Source organism: Eufriesea mexicana, unplaced genomic scaffold (genome assembly GCF_001483705.2).
Source record: "Eufriesea mexicana isolate 0111107269 unplaced genomic scaffold, ASM148370v2 scaffold474474835, whole genome shotgun sequence".
NCBI classification, from domain to species: domain Eukaryota; kingdom Metazoa; phylum Arthropoda; class Insecta; order Hymenoptera; family Apidae; genus Eufriesea; species Eufriesea mexicana.
Genome location: NW_016907960.1, coordinates 502,303 through 508,515, shown reverse-complemented (window position 1 = coordinate 508,515; position 6,213 = coordinate 502,303).

Sequence of the window (6,213 nt, the reverse complement as noted above, 5' to 3'; positions counted from 1 at the left end):
GAATGTGTTAGTAGGTGACAGGTCGTGCTGCGCAGTTTACTTTTTTGGTTTATATTTCGAAAATTAGGCTTTTTACCCCGGTTTTTCTTATTTATCCGTGTAGAGTGAATTCTTCCTTAATGGGATTGGATACTTTTTTTGCGTTTCGCGCCTACGTTTTTGAAAAATAGTGCCGAATGTGTTAGTGAGTGACAGGTCGTGTTGCGCAGTTTACTTTTTTGGTTTATATTTCGAAAATTAGGCTTTTTACTCCGGTTTTTCTTATGTATTCGTGTAGAGTGAATCTTTCCTTAATGGGATTGGATACTTTTTTTGCGTTTCGCGCGTATGTTTTCGAAAAATAGTGCCGAATGTGTTAGTGGGTGACAGGTCGTGCTGCGCAGTTTACTTTTTTGGATTATATTTACAAAATTAGGCTTTTGACTCCGGTTTTTTTTATTTATTCGTCTAGAGTGAATTATTCCTTAATGAGATTAGATACTTTTTTTGCCTTTCAAGAGTGCGTCTTCGAAAAATAGTGCCGAATGTGTTAGTAGGTGACAGGTCGTGCTGCGCAATTTACTTTTTTGGTTTATATTTACAAAATTAGGCTTTTGACTCCGGTTTTTTTCATTTATTCGTGTAGAGTGAATTATTCCTTAACGGGATTAGATACTTTTTTTGCGTTTCGCGAGTGCGTCTTCCAAAAATAGTGCCGAATGTGTTAGTGGGTGACAGGTTTTGCTGCGCAGTTTACTTTTTTGGTTTATATTTCCAAAATTAGGCTTTTGACACCGGTTATTTTCATCGCTTAGCGTAGAGTGAATTCTTCCTTAATGGGATTGGTTACTTTTTTTGCGTTTCGAGCGTGCGTTTTTGAAAAATAGTGCCGAATGTGACAGTGGCTCTCAGATCGTACTACGCAGTTTACTTTTTCGGTTTATATTTCCAAAATTAGGCTTTTAGCTCCGGTTTTTTTTATTTATCAGTGTAGAGTGAATTCTTCCTTAATAGGATTGGATACTTTTTTTGCGTTCCGAGCTTGCGTTTTCGAAAAATAGTGCCGAATGTGTTAGTGGGTGACAGGTCGTGCTGCGCAGTTTACTGTTTTGGTTTTTATTTCCAAAATTAGGCTTTTGACCCCGGTTTTTTACACTTATCCTCGTAGAGTGAATTATTCCTTAACGGGATTAGATATTTTTTTTGCGCTCCGAGCTAGCGTTTTCGAAAAATAGTGCCGAATGTGTTAGTGGGTGACAGGTCGTGCTGCGCAGTTTACTTTTTTGGTTTATATTTCAGAAATGAGGCTTTCGACTCCGGCTTTTTTCGTTTGTCAGCGTAGGGTGAATTCTTCCTTAATGGGATTGGCTACTTTTTGTGCGTTTCGAGCGTGCGTTTTTGAAAAATAGTGCCGAATGTGTTAGTGGGTGACAGGTCGTGCTGCGCAGTTTACTTTTTTGGTTTATATTTCAGAAATGAGGCTTTTGACTCCGGCTTTTTCCGTTTATCAGCGTAGGGTGAATTCTTCCTTAATGGGATTGGTTACTTTTTTTGCGTTTCGAGCGTGCGTTTCCGCAATATAGTGCCGAATGTGTTAGTGTGTGACAGGTCGTGCTGCGCAGTTTAGTTTTTTGGTTTCTATTTCCAAAATTAGACTTTTGACTCAGGTTTTTTCCATTTATCAGCGTAGAGTGAATTATTCCGTACTTGCTGGTATTCCTAGTTGACTGTATTTGACTCGTATTTTCAAAATTTTACCATGCAATTATGAAGGATCTAAAATTAATCTTGAACATTGCATAATTTGTTCTTTTTTCTCTGTATATTTGGAAGATAGCTTGGGAAATAAGAAAAAGATTGCAAAAAAATGCGAGTTTTGTTGTGTCTATATAGATGTTCCTGTATCACGCAAAAGAATGTTAGGCTTTGGATTAACATTGCCTTCTGTTTTAAATAATTAGTGTACGATATAAGCCATCGCTTTTTTATTTTTTTTAGTTATGGTAGAGCCTGGTTGTTAATGGACAATATTCTGTTGAAATGAACAGGTATGAGCAACATGAGGAAAATTTTGGCTTTATGTAATATCACCAGCACAAAGACATTAGATGTTGAAAATTATTTTTTGTAGCGAATAAAGGTTGAAGGAGTAATAGAAATATGTGACATGATATGTCTGTTTGATTCTAGCTCGACTAGTCATATGACATGCAGGACAGAAGTATTTGGTGGTGAAATAAAGACTGAGAAATGAAGATAGGTTTGACAGATAAAAAGGGAATAAAATTACCTTAGGTAATGTACTCTTATAACATTAAAATACAGAGAATGCAGTGAGATTGAAAGGTACGTTGTGTTCCCAATCTGAATAAATATTGATATTAATGATCAAAATCAATGACCAACACTAATGTGTTAAGTTTCAGGAAGGTGAAGCTGCAGCATATATAGAAAATGGTGAAGTTCAATGGATAATAAAAGATGCCAAGGTAAAGAAATTTATTGTAATGTCCAGTGAGAAGAATTTACTAATGCATATAATCACCTGCGAGACTGCCTATGAAATGTGGGAGAAACTTAACCTTTTTTTCCAGTGAGATAACCAACAGCAAGAATGTAACTTGCTGCAGGAGTTTTACAACTGTTCATTTGATAAGAACACTGATATTTGGCTCATGTTAGCAAATTGTGAAACCTAAGGTTTGAATTAAAATTACTGGACACTACCATAGATGACGATTTATTAATGATTAAAATTTTAGGTACCTTACCACAAGAGTGCAAACTGTACATGACTGCATGGGAATCTATGAGCTAAATCTTGGGGAATTTGACTGCAAGGTTAATAGCTTAAGAGGCAAGAATTGAAGACAAGGAAGAACCAGATAATGTAATCATATATAAGACAGATAGCCAAAAATTGTAACAGAACAGAACACGTAGCAAGGGATTGCAGGAACAAAGCTATGCAAAACTTAGTGGTAAGGTGTTTTAAGTGTAATAGACCAAGGTTGCCACAAATTGTAAAGAAAAGATAGATATACATAATGGAGAGAAACAGTGTTCAATATGTAAAAGAAATAATCATATAAACAAAGATTGTTTTTATAAAGAAAAAATGGTAAAGGAAATAGGAATGAAACTGCCTATGAGGCAGCTTTTCTCACAATGAATGAAGATAGAATAGGAGCATGTGTCGAGACAAAAGCGAAAACATGGATTGTTGATTCTTCCTCAATAGCACATATGACACTTTTATATATAGCTTAAATTTATTGAAGATGAAAAAAAGTAATGCGACTGTGTGAGTAGCAAAAGCAAACGAGAAAGCAGAGGACATTGGCGAATTGGAATTTGATGAATGCAAGCTTAGAAATGTCATACGTCTTCACAATGTAAATTTATAATAAAAGTGAAAAAATTGACAAATTATTGGCTATTATCTAAATTAATAATGAATTTTTGTTAAAATGTACCTATAATTTAAGAAAAGTTTATATATTATTATACTGATTGTTAATAACAAATTAATATTATTGGTAACAAATTGTTCACGAAGTAAATTTGTAATAAAAGTGAAAACATTAATAAATTTCTGGTTATTACTTGTGTTTATAACATACTTGTGTTGAAATGTACCTATAATTTACAAAAAGTTTATGAATTATTACACAGATCGTTAATAAGAAATTATTATTGTTAATAACAAATTGTTCGCAACGTACATTTATAGTAAAGGTGAAAAAATTAATAAATTATTGGCTATGAGAGCGGAAAATTAATAATTAATAAAATTAATAAAGTTCCGAAATTTCCGATCAGGGTGGGGGATTCGGCCTATGTAAGAGGCGACGCGACGCAGCAAAAGTCATTTGTCAGTTCAACTTCGGAAGTGTAACATATAAATTTCCGCGGTGCGCGAGGGGTGAGGGTTCGATGTGAGGTGGGAGTTGGCTAACCCTACCCACACCCCACCCCATTAAATAATTTACTAATCATTTCTTTATTGTTTTCAGATATTAATTATTTTATTCTTTCAGGTTTTAATTTTTTTTCTTCTTACAACTATTAATTATTTTTCCTGTTTACAGATTTTAATTTTTCTCTTCTATTTATTTTCTTTGTTTAGAATTCGAATATTTCGTATAATATTCGAATGTCTCATCGTTAGATTCTCTATATCTCATTGTTAGGTTGTCTATGTCTACACTTGTTGTTAACAACAAATTAATATTGCCAGTAACAAATTCTCTGTAACGTATATTAAAGATAAAAATCAAAGATATTAATAAATTATCGGTTATTACTTGATAAATATCATACCAATGTTAAAATGTGCCTATAATTTGGAAAAGGTTTATAAATTAATACACTTATTGTTAATAACAAATTGTTTAAAACGTAAATTTACAATACAAGTGGAAAAATTACTAAATTATAGGCTATTGCTAGTATATATAAGGTATTTGCGTGAAAATGTATCTATAATTAGCAAAAAGTTAATAAATTACTACATTTATTGTACGTACATTAACGATAAAAGTAAAAAAGTTAATAAATTATTAGCTACTACTTAAACAAACAACGTATTCGTGATAAAATGTATTCGTAACTTACAAAAAGCTAATAAATTAATAAATTTATTGTCAATGGCAAATTAAAGTTGTTGATAACAAATAGTTTGTAACGTATATCAATGATAAAAGTCAAAAAAGTTAATAAATTATTAGCTACTACTTAAATGAACAACGTATTTGTGTTAAAATGTATTCATAACTTACAAAAAGTTAATAAATTAATAAATTTATTGTTAATAACAAATTAAAATCGTTGGTAACAAATAGCTTGCAACGTATATTAACGATAAAAGTCAAAAAAGTTAATAAATTATTAGTTATTACAGCGAAAAAGTAACTTTTAAAGGAATCGGTAAAGTACGGAAATTTTCGCCCATCTTCGGCCGGCCGCCGCTATATAAAGGGCCCGGCATGCATGTTCGAGCCAGTTGTCGGTTCGACTTCGAAAGGTCCGCGTTAATATACTTTCTGTTTGTTTCAGGTTTTAATTATCTTTCTTCTTTCAGATTCTATTTCTTTTATTGTATTCGTCTTTGTTTCAGCATTCGAGTATTTCGTACAATATTCGAATGCTTCGTCGTTGGTTTATTTGTATATCATCGTTGGCTAGATCAATGGCTATTCAGTGGCCATTGTCCACTCTCTTAAATAATTTAACAATAATTTCTTCTTTCAGGTACTAATTATTTTTTGTTTCAGGTTTTAATTATCTTTCTTCTTTCAGATTCTATTTCTTTTATTCTAGATTTCATTGTTTGTGCATTCGAGTATTTTGTACAATATTCGAATGCTTCGTCGTTGGTTTATTTGTATATCATCGTTGGCTAGATCAGTGGCTATTCAGTGGCCATTGTCCACTCTCTTAAATAATTTAACAATAATTTCTTCTTTCAGGTTCTAATTATTTTTCTTCTTCCAGATTTTATTTCTTTCATTCTATTTGTCTCTTTGTTTCAGCATTCGAGTATTTCGTACAATATTCGAATGCTTCGTCGTTGGTTTACTTATGTCTCATCGTTGGCTAAATCTTTCCTTTCACAAATTTTACGACTTCCGTTCGATTTGTTTTCGTTAGAGCGTTCGAGTATTTCGTATAATACTCGAGCGCTTCCTCGTTGGTATGTTTATATCTCACCGTTGGAATGTTTCTGTCTCGTAGTTATGTTGCTCAGGTCTCGTCGTTGGCTTGCTCGTTCCATTTGGTTATTATCCTTGATGGTTTCCTCGTACTAATCCCTTTCCTTTCAGCTACATATTAACAATAATATATTCTGTTTTAGCTTTTAGGTTTCTCAAGATTCTGTTTGCGACACATCAATGAACGATGCGTGCGTTTACTTTTAAGTAATCATAAGATAGATCCATAGACTAAGTATCATGTGCGCGCTATCTGTACAAAGGTAAGCTACCTAACTTGGAGCGAAATTTATAAATTCTCTATCATTTTCTTATCCCCCTCGTTTAGCAAATAGAACATAATTGTTCTCGCGATAATCGCGATCGTTCGTAAGTACCGACTAGCCTACGCGACGTGCTCTCGTGTACTCGATAAGTACATGCTTCGTAAGTCATCCTCACGACTCGTCTCCGACACTCATTTCCAGTCACTGTCAATCTCGTCATGCATCGGGTTCCAGGGTGACCCCCTCGGATCAGT